Here is a 24,145-nt window from a genome sequence, read left to right as displayed (position 1 = left end):
TACAGCAATACAGCATGGCTTGGACAACAGGTATCTGTCTGTGTGATACCCTTGTGGTGGTTAGGTGTGTCATGTGTAGAATTCATTGTAGGCCACTGTATGCATTTGCAGTCTTGGATAGACATATCCGTAGTGTGTTGACATGTACGTGAGACTGCTATATGCCAAAGAGTATTGTTCCCAGGGATGTGTGGGGCTCAGTAAGAATGGCTACTGGTATAGTGTAGTACTGCAGGGATATCACTGACACCAGGTTCCTACATCTGTGTATCAGTTGAGGAGACACCATGTAATGACCACTGAATGTCAGGCTGTGTAGGCTGTGTATAGTACCAGAATGCAGACCATTGACATTTGGAAACTGTATCACCGACAGCATACTGTCAAACCATGTCATGTTCCATGCTAACCATGTTCACAAATGTACACCTGCAACTCTGTGCTGCAAACATCACACATGTACTGTCCACACCCCAACACATGCAGGCATAGGTACACACAACAGCCATGTGGCACATGTGCAGACAGTACACTTTGAGAATTAACACTGGTGTATACAAAACTACAATGACAATCATAGTTAATGCATCATGCATGCTCGAATATACCCACAATGATATCATTACACTGTACTGTTAACAACATGATATTATTACTACAGTGCTATGCAGTCACCCTGTGCATCAGCACCATGCTATCCTGTTCCTGCATCAATGTTACAGATGGCAGGAGGTGGCACAGTTTCATCATATGCACAGGGTGTGTACTTGGTTTGCCAGAGTCTGCCATTGACACATCCAATTGACATGTATGTGTGTGTGTGTGTTAGTGAGGGACAACAGTACAACATGGGGCAATGTTGATGCTTTGTGTGTGTGTATGTGTTAGCCCTAGGTGTTAGCATTATGTGTGTGTGTATGCATGCACACAGTTCCACCATGTGGCTGCCATATATGGGTGTTTGTGGACAGCCACAAACTGTACCTCCCAGGTCATACAGATCACTGTCTCTGGCCACAGACACAGTACCTGTGCCTGGCAGGGGTGCTATGGACAGTATCAGGTACTAAGCCAGACTGTGTACTGTCATCAGAAGCAGTGGGTTGTTGACTGGACACATGTCCCTGCTGGGACTGTCCAGAGCCACGTGCACATGGTCTTCTAGGACGGTCTAATGACAGCACAGACCCAGCATTGCTGGGGCTGGTACTGGCACTACGGGAGCGGCTGCAGGTTTGTTGTCATCCACGACGACTGCCAGCTGATGATGTTGCTGGCATACATCCATGTTGATGCCTCAACCGTCCTGCACTGTCCTGGCTCCTGGACATGTAGTTGTGGAAGAGATCTAATGTGACCCCCAACGTCTATCAATGACCTCGCTGATATTACGGATGGCAGCCGCAACGTCACGCATAGTGTCATTCATAGCAGTGCAATGTGCTCTAAGCTCCCTCAGACCCTGTCTGGTGTACCGTTCCATACGTGCCTGTGCCTGCATTACAGCCCGGAACATAGCTGAGGTTGAAAGACCTCTGTGGGCACGTCTGACAGGGGCAGTACGACCACGGATGCTCCCACGAGAACCCCTGGACATCTGCCTGTGTGGTACCATGTCAGGAATCTGGCCATGGCTGCTGTGAGGGGATGCATGTGCCAATGATACCACACTACCCTGGTCAATGTCCACTGTATGCTGTCCCTCAGCTAAGGACATTGGTGACAATGGATGTATCGGCAGGATGACTGTGCTCATTGATGGGGTTGACTGTTGTGTAGTGTCTATTGGCTGACCAACGACAGACCCTGTCACACCTCCCTGTGCCATTACACATGTATCATCATTATCACTATCCCCAGCAGTGGCTTCAGGTTCCCTGCTGCACTTCACCAGAGCAACATCAGAACCTGTGAGGAAGATAGGAAACACAGTTTACAAATGTGTACATGATGTTAGCACACATGCACACAGGCACACAGGCACACAGGCACACAGGTGCACAGGCACACAGGCACACTCCTCAGTACAGCAGATACAAACACAGACACACCTGCAATCCAACACATACACAATACTGTTTGAGGGTGGGTGACAGTATCACAAGGAAAAACATCACTGCACACGTGTCAGCATGCAGATTATGTGTTGCACAGGAACATGCAGTGCAAGTGTAGACAGCCCTTGTTAATAACAGTATACGTGTACTTGATGCGTGTGTGTAGTTGTTCAGTGATTGTCTCCACCCTGGGACACAATGTGTACAAGGACATAACAATGTTGTGCAAGTGTTACAAGCTGTGGGTGCATATATTTGCACACACACACACAACACATGACGGTGCTACACAATAACTGCTATGTGTACTTTTGTGGTCAGTGGAACTGGATGTGGTGTAGTAACGTGAGCCATGATCAACATGCTTCTTGTGGTCAGTCAACAATAATAATGTGTGCCAGACAGGCAGCTAGCATGCTGTACCTGAAGTGCAGTAACATGACTACATCCACAATTACACAGCCACTTGTTACATGGGTGTGTAAGGTGGCCAATAGTGAGCATTGCCTAACATGAATGTATTATTTGTTCAAGACTGTTGCACAAAGACATGGTAGGCCTCTACCCCTCAGGTATATTATGTGTGCTGTGTAGAGGATACGTGGGATACTGAAGGGTGGCCATACAGCAGGTGTCATAACTGGACATGTATAGCAGGCTAAGGTGTAGTGTCTATGCCAAACGTGTGTGTTGTGTACATGTGTATCAGGTATGCCTATACAATGTCCAGTACTGTGTTGCCACACGTGTGTCATGCACTGTGTATTGCATGTGAGTGAGGCAGCTACTGAGAATAATGGGATATGCATAGTCTCACAGCAAACACGCACAGCATGCATTATGCGTAGGTGTTACATGTGCACACACTACACCTCCATATGACATGCACATGTCATTAGCAATAGTATTGTTATTACACACTCATCAGCATGGATTGGCTGCCTTGCTGTCACTCCAGAGGGACCTGCAAAAATATGACAGTGATTGCCAGTGGCCACAACTGTGCCTTAATCACATTTTTTTTTACAAAAAACCCCCTTGCAAAAAAAAGTTAAAAAGTGTCACACTCATTCAACCTCACATAGCTGGTATTGCACTGAGTACGTATTATTATTGCATTGTGTCATAGGTAGGTACTATGCTATTGGCCCTAGGGCCTGGGGCAGCCCTAGCCATATGCTACCCTGCCCTTTGGGACACATGTGTGTCATTTTACTTGCTCTGTGAAGCGGTTACACAGAGGTGACTAACAGTGGGCATATTACCTATCTCCATAACATTCATCAGGGGTATGTATGACATCTACTAATAAGGAGCCTTGTTTGTTAATGCTGGGTGGTTTAGTCCAGGTGTACATGGCATATTTGTGTGTATAGAAACCTGTACCTCAGCATGTGCTGTTTAGTGCAGTGACACAAGGATTACTCACTCTCTTTATATATATATATATATATATATATATATATATATATATATATATATATATATACACACATATACATATAAATATATATATCAATATATACATATATATATATATATATATATATATATATATATATATATATGTGTGTGTGTGTAAATATATATACATATCTACATATATGTATATATACATACACACCGCTCTATATTACCATATATATATATATATATATATATATATATATATATATATATATATATATATATATATATACATATCATCTATAGACATTCATATCTATCTGTATATATGTATGTATCTACATATATATCTATATATGTATGTATCTGTTATATCTATATGTATATACATATTCCATCTACTTATCTATATATCTCTATCTATTTATACATACCTCTCTAGTCTATGTACATATATATATATATATATATATATATATATATATATATATATATAGAGCCTAGTATGGGCATGAATAGAATTATATAGATATATAGATATATGTGTGTGTATCTGTGTGTGTATATAATATATATATATATATATATATATATATATATACTCTCTACTCTACCTACACACACACACACACACACACACACACTTCATCCATTGCCAATACATATACATGCATATGTAGGCACAAGACTGCCCACGCTTTTCATGGTGGGGAATGTCACTTCTGAAACAGTTGTGAGACATAACTTGTTCTGTAATGATATTGCTGAGTGTTGTGCAGAATGCATTGCTGTCCTCAGGCCATATAGCTGTAGCAGGCCTCACTGGCTCAGTCCACAAGTTCACCACCACATGACATATACCTGCACTGCATGCTGTTTTCAATGCCACACACACAAACTACATTGATATGTGCACATAGCAACCTTCAACTACATATGTATGTCCAGCCTTCACTAACAGTTGCAGTATGTCCCTTGCCCTATGCACATCTGCATATACATATAGATACAGACTGCTAACACATATGGAGGGTTCACAGTATGTAGATTATTAGATTATGTAGTTTACATTACCTTTGTCTCTGACAGCTTTTTTCCTTTGGCTTGCTGGCTGGCTTGCTTGCTGGCCTGCTTGCTGGCCTGCTTGCTGGCTTTTTTTTGGTCTCTCTCTCTCTCTCTCTCTCTCTCCAGTTGCAATGATATTTTTGCATGTGTGGACTGGCAGTACAGGCTGCTTTTGTAGGTATTTGCACATGTGCATGTGATGGCCTCTGCACCAATTGGTGGCCAGCATTTAGTAATTGCATGCAGCCTGCTGTGTGGTAATTGCAGTTCTCACTGTGATTTCAGGACACTGCTATAAAATGATAGGTTAGGTAGGTGTAGGCCATTCAGTTTTGCAAGGTGGGGACCATGCTGGTTTGCTGTGGACACTGTTGTGTCAGTCAGAAGGTTGGTATATCTCTCATACCTGAGGCTGTGTTGTAGCCACTGAAATGCATGTTGTACTGAAACCTGACTGTTGCTTCTTCCAGTGCACTCTTCTCAGTGTGTATGTTAACTCACACCTGCTAATGCTAACACTGTTTACATGGGAGTATGTACTTTCCTGTGGGATTTGTGGATTAACTCTCATACAACAGTAGTTCTTGCAATGTGTTGCTATGGCTTTTCTATTTTCCCTTTACATTCACTCCTTGAATGCCTGATATTTGTCTTTACTGGAATGTGTTGCTATGGCTTTCCTATTTTCCATTTACATTCACTCCTTGTAATGCATGATATATTTCTTTCAGCACTAAGTTCTTATATGTTTGCTGTAGCTTGGTGGTACTTCATGCAGTCTGGTGAGCCCAAGGTCTGGGGTTTGACACTTACAAAGGTATTTTATTTTGCTGCTGAGCAGTACTAGGGCCTTGTCATACAGAGTGAATAATGCACTTTTAAACAGTTGTAAGCGGGAAGCAGGAAGTCAGTGGGGACACCAGCTAGGGATGTGCAGGCTGGGTGTAGGGAAGGTCCATAGCTGCACATTTCTTTAACTGCAATAGCTGTACATATCTTTGACATTTGCTGTGACATTTGAAACCTTCCACCCCTGAGAGAGGGGTGAGGACAACTAAGTATATTGTACTAACAATTATGAATATCAGGCACATGCAGTGCTTGTGAACTGCTATACTGTCATTAGTATGTTAGATGGCTACATTCTTTGATATTTCTGTGTTGTACTCCTACATAAGGCATGCTTGTGGAAGTAATTCTACAGCCATTACTTGAGTGTGTAACAGCAGACAGGCTGATATGTCTGTGTGTTTCTGACACTTCCAGGCCTCAGATACTCTCAGGTATATATTTGACCAGCCTCAGGGAAAGGTACATATCAATGGGATACACCTGTGATATATTTCAGATATTCTGCAGTTGTGACTGTGGGGTATTTTGAGCATATGTATTACTACACCATTCCTGACATGCAAGTAGTGTCTACTGTAACTTATTGACAGTTACCATTAGGTGATTCCCCACCTTTCTGCCTACTGTGAGTACATTTCACAGGGAGTCAGTGGGGCACAGGTAACATTTGTTTGCAAATCAGGGACATCCCTGTAAATCAGTCACAGTTGGGAGGTCTGGCCTCTTACCTATTCAAATATGGCAGTGTTTATCCTGCTCTGATACTGTGTGGGCTTTGTAAGGTGCTACTGTAACATTATTACCTACTAGCATGGCTGTTTCTCTTATCACACTCATGTAATGCAATTCCACAAGAATTGCCAGTAAAGATACACAGAACAAGCTTTGTGTAATGGCCTTCCTATTTTCCCTTTACATTCACTCCTTGTATTTCATGATATATTTCTTTCAGCACCAAGTTCTTGTATATCTGCTGTGGCTCAGTGTTAATTCATGTTGTCTAGTGTTTCCAAGGTCCTGGGTTCAAGACTGACATGAGTATTTTATTTTGCTGATGAGCGGACTACAGGCCTTTTCATATAGAGTGACTAAGGCACTTTTAAGCAGTTGTAAGCGGGTTTGTGTGAGTTTGCGCGATGCTTAGCTACGCTTATCTAAGCGCACACAAGCGCACATCCGCTGACTACTACTTAAAAGTGCTTACTCCCGCTAACACCCGCGTTATTTTCTTTTAAAGAAAAGAAAATGGGGACATAGGAAAGTAGTGAAAAAGGGGGCACAAAGAGGGTAGGACAGTAGGAAAACAAGCTTGGGATGTGCAGGAAGGATGTAGGGAAGGCCCATAGCTGCCCAATTCTTTACCAGCAACAACTGTGCATATGTTGGAAATTTAGAGTGAGATTTGACACCTTCCACGCCTGAGAGAGGGGTGAGGACAACAAAATATGTTGTACAGCTAATTGTAATTATCAGTTTACATGTCCAGCAGACATGTATGTGAAATGGGCAGCTATGTATGGGGCGTAATTTTTTTGTGGGAACAGAGTGCCCTTTTTTTATTGTTTTTTCAGGTGAGAGTGGAATGTGAGGTACAGGATGTAGGTATATTTGGGGAGGTAGGTTGGGGAGGTTAACAGACAAGACAAACAAGACACATACAGAGGCAGAGTATGACACATGTGGGGGGTAAACACAATTGACGGGGACGGATGTTTGGATATTGCAAGCCCATGAGCCCACAGATGGCAACAGTGGAACTGAGATCCCCACCCATGGGCAGTTACCACTGTGGCTTCACAGCCCAGCCAGGGCTGTGCTGGGGGTTGGATAGCACAGGCATGCACACCCATGAGTTGCTCCACTCTCGCCTCAAGCTGGCATAGGGGATCAGTCACGGAACGCCTGATCTCACTACGCACCACAGACCGGACCCTATGGAGGGTGAGTGAAGGCTCTCCTTCGACCACGCTTGCAGATGGGGGATGAGCCCCATCCCCTGCAGTGCTTCAACCCGAAGGTGGCACAGGGCCACCGGAGGAGGAGGTCCCGGCCTGGGCACTGGTGCCAGGTGCACTCGCCAGCTGAGGTGGGAGAGGTGGGTCCGCCAGATCCCGCCTTCCCTGTTGTCCTATGTTTAGCAGTATTTTATGGTATTTTGGGTTAGTAACAAACAACACCATTCAAAATTAGTTGTAACAGCATGCATCAGTATTCCCATTAACCAAACACACATGAATTCCAAACATTGAGCAGCAAGCATAACACATGTATATTTAGAACAACAGTGGGCATTCCAACAGCATGCAGGGTTGATTGGTGGCAACAGGCCATCAGGTTTGGATATGTGAACAGGGCACATGCATCAACGTACATGCAGATATGTATAAACCAACAGGACAAATGTCCATGGGAATTAATTGTGAATACACATAACCAGTTTGGTGTGGAATGGCATAATTTGTGAAAATAGGGTAGGGTGGAGAAATATTACATTAACAACTTAAACTACCTATACATATACTGTATATTCCTAGTAGATGCAGATATATATCCCCTACGTGTATTAGTACAGTTTCCTGTATGTAACCTTAGGAATGTTGGTGATGTGGATGTTACTGCTACATTAATATACATTCCATTTGTATTCATATATGTTCATATCTGGCTGTGTTCAGGTAAAGCATCCTGCTACATTTGATTTATATGGGTCTAGACAACTGTGGATGTTCAGCATTTCATACAACCATACTATCTCCATAATGCAAGGGTACAGCAACATATCCAAATTGTGGGACGGACACAGTCCAGGTTCTGTACTTTATTAAAGACATTTCACTCTTTGGTTGTGGCTGTCTCATTTATTTCATTATGTAGTGAATGCAGTATACCTTTATTCCAGACTTATTACAGCTTTCTTGGTAGCTTCAAACTCTTTCTCACACTCTCTCACTTATTTTATATTTACATTTCAGGATGGTACTTAATTCTAGGCTTTATTAACATTTATTACTGGGTTACAACAATCCTTTCCAGCTGACTCACTTATTTCATATGGCAGAATTTACAAGGATGCATTCGACACTTGTCTGTCCTTTGTTGATTGATTACAACACTCATTTTCAGGCTGAAGCAGTTATCTGATATTACAATACAGGTGGAAACTCTATTTGAGACTTGCTTAATCTTTATTAATGGATTGCAATACTCCTTTCCAGGCTGCATCACTTATCTAATCTTACAATACTAGCAGAATCTTTCTTCTAGGCTTATTTGACCTTTATTACTTGGTTACAACACTGAACTCTTTTACAAGCTGTCCCACTTATATTCTATAACAATACCAGCAGAATAATTGCTAACCTGCCTGGTGGCGCAACCTTGCCAGCCTATCAGCATAGGCTTGCCGATTCACGGAACGAACACCTGCAGCTGTAATATAAATGAAGGAATATTGTAACATACCTATCCATACTATAGGCTAGGATAGCATTTCTTACATACTTAATTACATGGATACTTACTCAGTAGTGGGGCATTGGGCATTTGGCGGGCTTCCTGGATCCATCAGTTCAGTTGGTCCTCCTTTCATCGCTTCAGGTCCACATGGTGGTGACGGACCTGTTCACCAGTCCTCGGAATGCCTGTGGCACTGGTGAGATCATGTCCCAACTGGTTCCATGCCTCTGCCTTGTATGCTCCCCATTGAACCTGGCCCTGCATGAGTTGGGATTCATGATCATGGACTAGGAGTCAAACCATATATTTTGACTCCTCAACACCCCACCTTTGTGCTCTAAAGCGATTTCCCTCTCCTGCACCTGCCATCCTGACTGCAAATGGGTACCACAATCAGTTATGGTGTGCATTCCTGCCTATGGGGCTTATATATGCCGGTTTTCCCGCACTTATCTGTGATTGGCCATTTTGGATATTTATCAGCTTACAACAAACCTGCTTTGTCATGATTCTATTTTCATTCATTCCTATATGTATGCTAATGCTGTATTTCTAAGTACAACTGTCATGGCTTAGTGGTTCAGTACTTTGACTATGGTGCACAGTATCCCGGGTTCGACCCTTGTCATTGCTTTTTTATTTTACTCCTGTCTAGTCAGGCTAGGAGGTGTGTCTGTGTAAAGGCGACTTTGCTACAGCTTGCCCAACGTTGCCCGACGGTGAGCTGGTTGGCACGCTGCGCAGCTCCGCACAAATGGCTTACGCTGGGTAATGCGTTATTTACCTATAAGCACTCATATTGAGCTGGGTGTAGCGGTGCTCAGCTATGGGCACTCATATTAAGCTTGTTAAAGTGCTTCTCACCTACGGGCACTCATATTCAGCTTGTTAAAGCGTTGCTAAGCTATGGGCAATTCTGATCCTTTTTTTATATATTATGTCGGTTTTGTTCACAAATACATGGGCCATTTCATTACATTTTACTTAAGTTATAGTATATATATATATATATATATATATATATATATATATATATATATGTCGGGATTGTTTCATACTTATTTAAATAAAAATGGAGAATGATGTTGTGGGGGCTCGAACTGTGACTACCTCCTCTTTGGCCGACGTCTCTACCGCTACGCTATTGTTATTTGGCTTAATTTGCATATGTAGATCTTATATACTTTTCAATGTCTGCTAACTGTGGCTGAGCGAAGGGCATACCCACGCAAACGGGCGCAAATGCAGGCAAACATTTTGGAAATTCTAAAAAAAAAAAATGAAACTGCTATTTTTATATTTTACACATTTTCAGTAGGGTTTAGTCTGTGGGGATGTGTGGTGTTGTGTTCCTTGAAATTTCAGCGGACTCGCTCGTGGGTGTTTACTTTCAGGACTCAGACTCTTCTGGGGATGTGTCCCTTTGCAGTACTCAGCAATCGGACACGCCCCCTACTTTCCTACATGGACTGTGTTAGACTAGGGTATGATTCAGCATGCCCTCATGAATATGCATGGAATGCTGACGTTATACCGTTCAACTGCAGCCTCCGAGTAAGACATATTAAGTCTTACACAGAGGTTTCGTGAATCCGGCCCTATATTTTGCAAAATTCTGAACTTAAACTTATGATGTGCTCCTTTTGCTAATATGTGTTTAAATATAGCATTAGTTTCCACACACCTACGAATGTCAGAAAGATGAGTTCCAATCCTTTCTTTAAACTTCACATTTGTTTTGTCTATATAAAAACACTGACATTCAACACAATTAGCAATATACACTATATTTTCTGTGTAACAGGAACCAGATGCTCTGATCTCAAAGTTTGTCTTTGTTAATGGGTATACAAAATTAGTATCAGTGTTTATTTCACTACAATAAACACAGTTAAGGCATGGAACTGTCCCATATGTATGGAACATACTGTTTTTGGCAAAAATTGTTCTCATCTCTTTATTACAGATAATTTGTTTTAAATTCTTTTCTCTTTTATATGTCAATTTATGTTGTTCACCAACTATATTATTAACTTCTGAATTAGACTGTAAAATGGACCAATTCCTAGTAATAATATTTTTAATCATATTCGTATGGCTATTAAACTTCAGCATATAACCCAATTGATGTTCTCTCCTTCTATTCATAGGTTGATTGTTGTTAGCATGCATATAAGGTTGCAAAGAACTAGATCTCTCATTAACTACTTGTATTAATCAAAGTATCTGCATAGCCTCTGCTCCAAAAGTCATTAACCATTGTATCTAATTCATTCTTAAAACTCACTTCCTCAGTATTTAATCGACTTGCTCTTATGAACTGACTTTTAAGTGCACCTCTGTATATATGTCTAGGATGCATACATCTGTAATGCAAAAACCTAGTAGCTTGAACATCTTTACTATATATTTTTGTCTCAAATACATTAGTGTTAACATTAATAGCAATATCAACATCTAAAAAATGAATATTTTTACATGATGAACTTATGTCATATACTAAAAATCAGCACTCTCTTGTAGTACATCAACATAATTTCTAATATTATTTATATCAGTCTTCCACAAGAGGAACACATCATCCACAAATCTTTTCAGAAATAGGAGATGTGTATTCTTAGAAGTTTCATCAGCATTATAGATGTTGATTTCCTCCCATTTGGCCAATACTAAGTTGGCATATGTATTGACTACATGGGGTGCCCATGGCAACCCCTGAACGTTGATGGAAGTATTGATTGTTTAACATAAATAGATTATTATATTAATGACATTATTTAAGAAAAGGCTGCCCTTCCGCAGCTGTCTGGTATTCCGGTTCGATTGATGTATCGCTACGCTCGCAGAGCACATCAGAGTTGTGGCAAGCAAAACGGCGAGCCAAGATCTCCTCACAGTTTTGTTCGCTATGTTAAATGGGTTTAACATCTTTAAAATAAGCAACGGAGATCTCCTTTATTTTAAAAGTTGTCTTGCTATGTTAAACTCATTTAACATAGCGAGCGCAAAAAAAAACAACGGAGAGACCGGATCTCCGTTTTTTTTTAATATGTCGCTATGTTAAAGGAGTTTAACATAGCGAGACAGCTTTAAAAAAAACAGCGAGATCTGCGTTGCTTTTTAAACCTGTCACTATGTTAAACTCTTTAACATAAACTGAAAAAGTCCCGGCGGCGGACCTTTTCCGTTAGTTAGGGATTTACAACGGGCACGCTGGTTGGGCTGGCCAATCAGCGTGCACGTTTTAGAGGAGGAATTGTATAATATTAAGTACTGCATCCATCATCATGCAAAGTAGTTCTATCTTACTATCTTATTATTAGAGAATGTACTATGATTATGTAAAAATTCTCTCAAAGCTTCTAAACCAAAGTGATTGGGTATGACTGTAAATAATGATTTTATATCCAATGTAGCCATCATAATTTCATTAACACTATTACAGTCAGCCCAATTTTTCAAATTATATAGAAAGCCTCTGGTATCTTTTATAAAGCCCAAGCTAAACTTTAACAAAGGTGAAAGTTGGTTCTCTAAATATTTAGAAATAGCAGCAGTAATCCATCTACCCCCCGATACAATTGGTCTTATTGGGGGTAGCCTAAGATTTTTACAGACTTTAAGTAATCCATATAACAAGGGCACCACTGGATTAGCATTATACAGATAATTATAGGTTTCAGGTGTTATAGACCCCTCCATCAATAAATCATAAAGGAAGGATTTAACTCTATTAATCACAGTAGTAACAAAATTCTTGTTAATTTGTTCAAAAGTATCAGCTTGCCTTAGCATATCAAACATCCATTCATTATATTGTGTACTGCCCATTAATACAGCTTTGCCACCCTTATTAGCTTGTTTCAGAACAATATTTTCCTGTCTAACCAAATCAAGCATAACTTTATGCTCATTAATATTTAAATTATAATATTTTGATTCCACATGGATTGCATTATACCGAGCTGTGTTCTTTCAGTTCCACAGGATCTACATATTTGGCCTCTGGTGCTCATTTCAAATTGCTTTGTATTACAGGCTTGGAGATTAGGGTGAATGGAAAGGTGTTTAATACAGTGACCAAAATAATAGACATGACCATATCAGTGCCGGTAAGTGGCATGTATCCTTTAATTTCCATTTTTAGTTTTTGTTGTCAGACTTCTCAGACTCATTTGGGGGTCATATGAGAATTATGTGCTTGCAGATCCCTCTCCTGCACTTGACAGGTATGCTGAGACAATGCTATTGGTTGAAAGAATGCTCTAATGTCCTGTTTCTCTTTGACATGAATTCACTTTGATCATCTTTTGAACCCATACTGTGAGCACTATAGTCATAAGCACATCCACTGAAAGAGAAAGATAGCAAATCTCATAATTTCATGTACTGAGAGATAAAACACCTTTAAGCAGCACTTTCAGTTCACACCCACTGCCGAAGAGTCCTGAAACATGTCCTTCAGAGAGAGGTCAGGCAGCAATGGACAAAAAAGTCAGTTAAAAACTCACATGCAGCAGTTTAGTATTACAAAATTAAAGAAATAAAATGCTAAGAACAGCAATTCTTAAAAGCAGAATGCAGACAAAACAGATCAATAGTCCATTAACAGAGAGTTTCTTTCCTGTTTCTAGTAAGTGGTAGTCTCATCTGATTTTTATAGGAAGAGTTATTCTTTGCTTTATTATCTGTCTTATGTTCTAAACAGACATTGTGCTTTTAATAAAGCATTTTCCCAGTCTGTTTACTGAACATGGACATAAAAAGAAAGATTCCACATATTGCCGAGACAGGTCTGCAAGTGAGTGGAAACTGGATTTGAAAGAGTTAATATAAATTGATTTAACTATTAACATTTATAGCAATTTCTGCAGTATGACTGTATGCATTTCAAACCAGAGGGTTCCATGTTTATATAGTACCAAAGTATTATACATGTACATAATATTTAATAATTCCAAATATGCAAGGGGTATAGTAAGTAAGGGAAGAAAAATCAAGGGGCAAATAATTGCTGAACTGTGCAAACTGTCATTTTCTACACATCTTAATAAGAGACAGTTTGCTTGCATAACCAATAAAAGCTGACAAAGTAAAAGGATACTTTCAATCCATGAATTAAAGTCCTTCTGTTTGACAGACACTAATACATGACTATTTTTCAGTCCTGCTACATGTCCCGTTTGAGGGGGAACTGCTCCTAAAATATTTCAAGATATCAACTCAATTTATTTATAATATTATTTTATAGTTCAGAAAACTGGCTAGTTCTGTAATGGTAGGCGAGACAGCGGACTGGTAAGAATGATGCCATGTTTTATTAATCTTCATAAGTCCTATCTGTAATATTTTAGAGATTGGCATGTATTTACAGCAGATAAATTGCTAGCAGTGACTCATATTCATTTATACATGCTTGTTTTGTCTTGGCCTTATAGAAAGTGCTCAGTTTTGTAATTACTGCACACTGTTATCCATTTACCAATGAGTTGCATATTCTGGCTTTCTACATGGGAGATTCATATTCATAAACTACTTCATAAAAAGAGGTGTTTTTCTTGATGACATTTTAATTGGATTAATCCGTATTTTTCTATTAGTCATGATGAAGCATCTACTTTTTTTCTGGAAAAGAAGTGAAAAGCTTTCCATTGGGAATAAAGGCAGCACTTTGTGGGTCCTGCAGATTCTGCTATAGGTCTCTAGTTTCTTATCTGCCACCTGCATGCATTAATATAAAAAAGATTAGTTATCTGCACTTATAGTAAGTAAATATGTCTGACATTGTATCACATTTAAACTAGCACTGAAATCTAATATTAAAATATCACACATACATGGACATGCGCACACAGATACAGATATACAGATCCACAGATACACACACACAAACACACACACACACAAACACACACACACACACACACACACACACACATGCAGATACATGCACACATGCACACACACACACACACACACACACACACACACACACACACACACACACACACACACACACACACACACAAAACAAGCAGAAGTGATACAGCATCATCAGTCAACATTCCAGTAAGTCTTTAGAGTGTGGGAAGAATGTGATGAGCACAAAAAGAGGGCACATGAACACACAGCATACAAAGGAGGCATTCCAGATGACAGTGCAACTGATAGTCCAGTGGGGCTACAAAACATTAGCCAATAAATAAGTCATCTATTTGCATCAGTATTCTTCTAGATAGAATAAGTTGACTTTAGATGCATATTTTGTCTTTCATCATAACTGTAATGCACAAACCAGTCAAAAAGAAAGAAAGAAACTGTCTTCTCAACTACTGAGAACTAGATGCATCAAAACCACCTCTCTCTGAATGCCAACAAATCTAAAATTCTACTATTCTCTCCCTCAGAATCCCTCCCTCTCAACAAAACCTCTTTCAATATTATCAGTCATGCCATAGAAGTTGTTTCTTTTGCTAAACTTCTTGGGGTTACTATTGATGAACACCTAAAATCCAATACTCTTATTCAGCTAAATATTAAGAAAACACATAGAGAAACTTAGCATGCTGTACAGAAACTTTCACTTTCTCTCCCCTTCTACAAGACAAACACTCGCCACTACCTACTTACTACCATCACTATTGTGCGGTGCTCCCCTACTAACCAACATATCTTCCTCTATTTCTTCCAAACTGGAAATCTGTTTCAACAAAATCTCAAAATTTGCCACCAAATCCAAATACTCCTCCCACCACTGTAGATTTCTCCACCTGCTGAATTGGCTAGAACTTCCCAACTACCTTGACTACCTCCAACTCACTACAGCCCACAAGCTAATTTTTAAACCAACTAAATGCCAAGCACTAACTAACATCTTGCCATCATACACCCCACACAGAACTCTAAGATCTGCTCACCAAAATCTAATTACTGTTTACAAACCAAATCGTCCCGCTGGTCGGCTTCTCCTATCCTTTTCCTTAGCCAAAAAATGGAATTCGCTCCCTCCGTCTCTAAGAATTTCTGAAAACTTTGAATATTTTAAAACCCAACTCCATTCCTACCTCTTCCATAATTGGAAATGTAATTGCACTCTACCTACCTAACCTGCTAATTACATGACTGTATACATTGTGAATAATGTACTTCCTACTTTATTCACCCCTTTTCTGGGGAATAATTTTATTTACTGACATCTTGCAAATGTTAGTTTTTATACCATTCACAGATGATTTACAACCTCTGTACAACTTAACCTCTGTACAACTTGTTCTCTAATCTGTAAGTATGTAATGTATGTTCTTCTATTTTGCTATTATACTTTGCTTAGTTTTACTATATAATATTACACTTTGCTTATTTTTACTCTTTTTACTATGTAATATGGAGCTTTTCTCCTCGGACCTCCACTAAAAATGGGCTCCTTGAGCCCAGTGGACCTCCCCGGTCATCAAACTGGAAATAAATTAATACATAAATAAATAAAGCAAACGTTATATGCCATTTTTGTATAATTTTTCAAGTATTATCTGATTCTGTTATGAAACAAAATGTGGTTAATTTGAGGGAATATCAGAACTGTGGATGGCCTGGTTGCTATAACAAAAATTCAAAATAACCCAACATAGGGGCAGAGTAAAAAAAAAAATATCCTCGCAAGATTATCTTAGTGATAAGTTTAGGGTTACAAAGGGTTTTTTCCCTACTTCCCATTTTTCTTGGCCCATATTATTGATCTGTTTAAGATTATGGATGAAAGGGATGTGAACTTTCCAAGGGTTAAAGGTAGTCTCTGCTCCGTCTTAGGATTTACAAATGACTTTTTAATTTTAACAAACAATTAAAGTACACTTGGAAGACAGATTCCTGCTTTAGACATCTTTACACAGCAAACAGATTTTGTAATTAATATAGGGAAAAGAAAGATGATTTCATAAACTTCAAAAAGTTGTCAGGGTCAGTCTGAGTAAATGAACAAAACATAGAAATGATAAATTCCTTTCTGTACTTAGGTTTGATATTTGTGAAAACAGAAGGGTGAAATACAAACTATGTTAAACCAAAGACAAATATAATTTTACTGCATGTGTCAACACAAGCCTTGGCATAACAATGAGGACTTCTATGATAAAACTGCTAACAGCCAAAATATAGCCACTTATAACCTATGGTGCTGACTTTTAGTGAATGGAACTAGAGAAAATCATTCCTCTGGTGTATGAGATTTTGAGAACTTTATTAGGATTCCCTCCATCCTCTCCTTGAGTAATTCTGAGAGAGGTAGTGTCCCAGCTACTGGTTGGCTTGGGGAAAGTTGAAGGGGAAGGAATTATCTGCCCTGTGTATGTGTATGGAATCATCCCATGGTAAAAGTTAGCTGTTGGAGAAATGAGATTAGGAGGATTCCAAATGTCAAAATCAAGAACATGTCCTACAGTTATGATGATATAACTATTTAAAAGCATGCCTATCAAGGAATATAGTATTACCTTTATATTTGTGATGTAAAGAGAGCTACTAAGTTATTCTTGAGTCAGAAATAATATTTATCATACAAGTGAAAGTACGTATTCACTGGAATATGCCAAGTATTAATTAAGAAATAATAATAGAACAAATTTATTTATATACTCTTAATACACGTTAAGTATACATACACTACAAATTCAAGATATTGCATGTTAATCGGTGTCTAGGAAGATTTGGACATAGTACTGGGGATATTGATATATATTTGCTACATGCAGAAAAAAGATATATTTCATGTTCTGATAAAATGTGTGGTTTATGAGAAGGTATCGAGGGAATTATTTACAGATTTGTTTGGGCCAAAGTATGAAAAAGTAATGTTAGGAGACAACAAAGAGGTTGTTTCTTCTCATTCGTAAAGTGGTACTTACTAAACGAGACGACACCACTCCAAAAACTATGTTAACAGCAAGAGAAGAGTTAAGTTATGTAAGTAAATAATTGTTTTATGTCAGGTGTATACAGAGAGTAATAATGTACAATCCTATTAATGAAATCAAATATTAAACCTTGGGGTATCAGACTGAAACAGCTAGTGTTGCCCAATCTTAATAAACATGCATGCTTATTGAGAAAGTGTGTGTTTGTGGGTGTGTGTGTGCATGTGCGTGTATGTGCGTGTTGTGTGTGTGGGGGTGCACATGTGTGAGTATGCATGTGCACACAGAAATTCCTATTTTTCAGAAGAAGTTGAGTGTCCCTGTCATCACACTAATTTTCTTCCTTCTCTCTCATCTGATCTACTAAAGGACCTTGCTGGCATTAAATATAACCCGTCTTTAATCTCATGTTGTTCTTTCTTTTCTTCCATACCAAAACACTTGTTCTTTAGTAGCTCTGTATCATCTCTATGATCCTTGATGACCATGTCTGAAACAATTTCCATTGTGTTTCAGTCTCTGTGTCATCTCTATGATCCTTCATGGCCATGTCTGAAACAATTTCCATTGTGTTTCAGTCTCTGTGTCATCTCTATGATCCTTCATGGCCATGTCTGAAAAACAAGAAGCCTCATGTCATTCATCTCCTTAGTTATAAAGCCCTAACTGGTACTCAGTACCCTGATTCAAATGCCATATGTTTTTACTGTGTGAGGGCTGACTTTCTGCTTGATCTTATCTAGACTGTTGAGATTCCTTGAGGTGGTTTACTTGTGATGCTTTTGACATAGTATGCCATCTATAGAGTATGCCAGCTTAGTCTTCATCCATTAGTCTGTAATACACCTCACCATTTTGTTAGAAATATGTATATAAAGTCCTCTACTTTCCAAGTATAATGGCTGTACCAAAATCAAAAAGACATGCTCAATTGTTTTGATATTTGGGATCCTTCTATTCTCATTGCCTCACCAGCTCATTTTTATCATCCTATGCTTCCATACATGGGAAAATAATTCCTTCCTATTCAATTTTATCAAAACCAGCCGGTACCTCAGTGTCTGCCAAAAGTGGTACTGTTCCATCTGCTGGTGCATGTGCAACATTAAGACTGGCTTCTTTGGGATTTTGGATGGATAGCTCTTGTTTGATATTCAATATGAAAAAGAAATAAAATATTTTGGGATATCTCACTGTCTCTTTTTCTTTCATTGCTCTGTCTTAAGCTACATCCTCATTTTGAATGTTTCTCAACTTCTAATTGTTAAGAAGTTCCTTATTACCTTCCATCATTTTTCAAAATCCACTAAGACATGAATGCAATTTAAAGCAAAGCATTTATTATCAGAATAGATTAGCGGCACAGAGGGAAGTCTAACATAGACTAAATAACATGGCAGAATTGCAGACACTAAATATATGGAAAAGGTATTCTGGACCATTATTTCCAATCATAATTCACATTCTTGATTGAAAGTAAAAATGTGCAAGCGTTGTTCAGAGACTGATGGTACTCCTTACATTCCTGCATATTTGTATTAACAATACTCTGTTCCAATGATTTCAGCTGTGATGTTACACAAACAAGGATGTGTCCATTATAGAACATGTAACAAAATAAAGCCAAAATATAATATTCCTTTTTTCATAATTTAGCAGTTCTATGATCATTATCTTGTTTGCAACATACTAGAATCATTCTACTGAAGAAAATCCATTTTGACACATTTTTTGATATTTCAATATTGTGCTTAACAGTTGTCCCTTTGATTAACCTTTATCAATAAACTGAGCTTTTATGTATGTAAAAAAGAAGATACAAGTGATTTGACTCAAAGCTACTTTGCATAACTATACATTTTATATTCAGATTTTCACTGAGAAATAACTCAGAAGGATAGGTGTGAGGTTCAAGAAAAATAAACACTAAGTTAAACTCATATACTTGCTAGAATGCTTGAATGGGAATACTCATCCCGTGCATTTGTATGCATACATATTCCAACATTATCATCAATATTCTAGCAGCTATCTTGTACTGTTTTTAATACTGTCCTCCTAAACATGAAGCAGAATAAGGTTAGAATCATAAATACTACAACTAAGTGCCTTTTAATAACATCTTACTCCCCAACCTGGAAACAGATTGATTATCCATGCCACTGTGTGCATTAACTCCTTTGGCATATAGAACACGTACAACAATTAAGTTGTAACCAGATGGCCTTTAAATCTTTTTTTACTACCTGAAATGATTGTGCAGTATTTTATCTCAGCCGTTCTCTTCTTTCTCATTGAAAACACCTGTGATAACTTCAGAAATAGCTATCTGTTTGACTCCATGTCACAAAGGTCAGAATTTGACCTTCCTAAATCCTGCTGCATATAACAGCCATTTTGTAAACACCCCTCATTTGTTTACTTTCAGAAGCTAATCTGCAATGTACACTTTCCCTCTTTTTATCCACACACATATTAAAATCATGTCTTCAATATCCTTCTGATTTTAAACAGAATCTGCAACATCCTGTTAGTATTATTTTTATTTCTATATTCCATGATATTGTAGCCTTTGAAGCCTGTCTGCATTTCATTAAATAAACTTTACTGTTTGTTTTCTCAGCCAGTAATAACACATTTTAACCAAGATGTTACAATAAACATGTCACTTTACCTTTCAAGCTGATGTCTAAATACTGTCAGCTATAAAGCTGTTTAGCTACATGCCCATGCTGTGCATGTTATGAAAATCCTACACTAGTGTTATGCATGTTGCAAAAGTCACATACACATTTTATACATATTGTAAAAAAATATACCCATGCTGTGCATATCATGGGTTCATAGGTTCATAGGTAGGTACTAGGCTATCGGCCCAAGGGCCTATGTAAGCCTAGCCAGCAAGGTTCCATAGCTTATGCCACCCAAGAAAGTTATTTTCCTGTGCCACTGTCGAGCAGAGACACAGAAGTGATCCCTGGGGTGTATTTCCTATTTCCCATCCACTCATCAAGATTTTTCTTGAAGAGTGCTAATGAAGAACTTTGCTTGACATAGATGGGTAGCTTGTTCCAGAGTATAGGAAGTCTCTGGGACAGGAATCTATCCCTCCAGCATGTCCTGTTTATTGTGGTGACAAGGTTTAGGTCCCTAGAGCATGTATCTCGGAAGGATTGGGATTTCTTTAGGTGTAGCATGTCCAACAGCTCTGGGTTTGACATAGCTTTATATGTTAGGCAGAAATCACCTCGGAGTAGGTGATATGCTACGGAGTAAAGCTGAAGTTTTTTGAGGTGGTCAGTGTAGGGCATTTGTTTGAGGCCAGTAATCCTCTTTGTGAGGTACTTCTGTGGCCTTTCCAGCTGTTGTAGATGTCTTGTGAGGTACATTCCAAAAGGGGTGCTGTACCCTATAATGGGTCTAATGAGTGACGAGTAGAGGGGAACAATGACCTCTTTCCTGGATGAGAACCCTTTTATGATGAGGTGTGTCACGTAGAAGGCCTTCCTGACTACTGTGGCGATGGGACTATCAAAGGAGAGACTACTGTCCACCTGGGTCCCAAGGTCTCTTATCACGCATTCAGTGTTAAGTAGATTGCTGCCTATGTGGTAGTTCATGGGTACAGAGCTTTTACCAAAGGGGATGACACTGCACTTTTTGGCATTTAGCTTGAGGCCATGGCTCTGACACCAGGCATCTGTCTCAGTGAGGCCCTTCTGTAGGATGTCCACATCATTTTGGGACTTGACTATGGCTCCTAGTTTGCAGTCATCTGCGGACTTTGCTAGTCAGAGGCCTTCTGTGTTAGCCTGTACTTCAGAGAAGTAGATACCAAACAGGACAGGTCCCAGGACAGAACCTTGTGGTACTCTACTTGTCACTGCTTTGAGGTCAGATTTGGAGTCTGCAACTTTTACAGTGTGGGTTCTGTCAGTAAGCCAGTTGGCAACCCATCTTGTGACGTAGGGATTTATACCTAGTTTAGTGAGTTTAGCATAATTCCAGAATGGGGGATGGTGTCGAAAGCCTTGGCGAGGTCAAGATAGGCTGTGTGAACCACCTTACCCTCATCCACGGCTTTGGTGACTGCCTCAAAGAAGTCGATCAGGTTCAGGAGGCATGATCTGCCTTTCACAAACCCGAACTGGGTGGGATCCAGAATTTGGAGGTTACCAATGTCTTTGTTTATGAGTTCCATGATGATATGTTCCATGGCCTTGCAGACCAGGCTCGTCAGGCTAATAGGTCGATAGTTCCCGGGATCACGTGTTGTGCATATCTTGAAAACTGTCTGGTAAATGTAAACATAAAATAACTATTTCACATTGATAGTATTTAACAAAATCTTGTTGTGCCCTAATAATACCCATTTGTTGACCATATAGGCTCAATGGACACACAGTTCTTTTTCAGAAGAGGAACTGTATTTCATAGCCCTAACCCTCTGCGCTAACTTCCAGACTTATTGCTACCACCCTTTCCTTTTAAAGAGGAACATAATAACATCTGTTTTTAAAAATGAATAAGTCCCATTATTAGTATTAACATAAAATAAAACTACAACCACTAAAAGTGTCTTACACTTCCTCCGTAACTATTCTCTCTGATGCATAGACATATAATATCCTTCATGCTGTCTTATGCAGCAAGCAGTCTTTCTACTTTTTGTTAAATGATTTTCAATGTATTGTCCATTATTTTCCTAACCTTTTACAACTAGGTTACTCTTTCAGACCTTGTCCCTAATTAATCAGTTAATCAATCAATTAATTGGTCCTATTTTACTTATTTTTTTCTCAAATGTATTTGAGAATTGCGAATACATTATTAAACTCATGCAGTAAAAAATCTGAATATGAAATCTGCCTTTAAAATGTTATCTTAAATAGTTCCCTGTAATTTCAGGAAAATTATTTTTTTGTGAAAATTCAGACGTGCTCATGTGTAAGATGATCTGGACACAATTAAAATACATTAATTGCCACTGGTTTTTGAAATCCTTTCGTAAAAGTTGTGTTAAGTTTTTCAAAGACATGAATAAGCATGGAAACATTGCTGGTGGTTTTCTGACACAAAATAAATACTTTTACTCTAAAACAAAACACCTAATCCCCTATGTATTATATTAGCACTCACTGCTTAGCTAATAATCGAACCCTGAATCTTCCAATTTTACATAAGTTGAAAAATTCACTTATTTTTACTGTAAATTCAAATAAAAGTTGTAGCTTTAAGCATTTCAACCACATTACAGCTTAGCCTTGTTTACCTGTTTAGATTTTAACTCCAGCTAATAAATAACAAAAACAGCAGAATTTTATTCTATTACATCCCATTGTTTTTTCAACATTTAATACTGATTTGTTTAACTGTGACTAAAATTTAGAACAACGAGTCTTTCCTAGCCTCTTGTCTGCATTGTATTTTTAAACCGGTATTGCTTTTCACTCCACTAAGCATTCTGTCAAGTATCTCCTATGGTTGGTTATATTTTCAGGAGGCTCACCTTTACGTCTCTATCCTGTAAAAGTATATCAGAAAATGAGTCTTTTTAATACCATAGGTTTGTACAAACAGACTTGTCCCTTTTGTGATATTGATTCTTTAAACTACTGCTGATTCTAGTTTACCTGGATTGTTCATCATGTAACAATAAGAAAAAAATGTGAATTCTGTCAAATGGCTTTTGCCAAAGAATCCTTCATGCACTCGAGAATTTACACTTGCATGTTTGCTTCTCCCTACTGTTATTTTATGCATTTGGCTTATGACTTATGTAGCATAAATTAGCATTCTGATGTTTCAAAGCTCACAAATCAACCTCTGTGTAACTACAATATTTTACCTAGTATATGTGAAAAAATGTAACTCACTTGGTGATTATTTTCCTATATATGATAAAACTGGACACAGCCACCACGAAATGGTATAAAATCCAGACTTTATTTAAAATGAGCGCTTTCACATGCAGTCATAGCACACTTCCTCAGATTTCACTTTATCATTCAAAACTCAGTGTTTAAATACCATCATCATATTCACTTAATCATTTAATTAAGGACAATCATTCTCATCTGAAACAATTATAGCAGTGGTACATAGCAACCTAAAACTCTCATCATAAAGAGTGATAACCAATGCTTGATTCAATCGCAACAGAAGCAAAAAACAGCATACTCTTTCATTATATAAAAATGAAAATCTCCTGTTTGTAGATAGCATGCTATTAATATAGCCCACTATCAAAAATCAAAAATCAATAATAACATAAGAACTAATTGCCTAAAAATATGCATATATATGCTGTTCAAATAAAATAATTCATGTATTGTATAAATATGTATATATAACTAGCCAGCTATGAAAAATGCATATAATACATATCACAGAAACAAT

This window comes from Protopterus annectens, chromosome 10.part0 (assembly GCF_019279795.1).
Source record: "Protopterus annectens isolate FY-2018-M chromosome 10.part0, PAN1.0, whole genome shotgun sequence".
NCBI lineage: Eukaryota > Metazoa > Chordata > Ceratodontiformes > Protopteridae > Protopterus > Protopterus annectens.
This window is presented reverse-complemented; position numbering follows the sequence as displayed.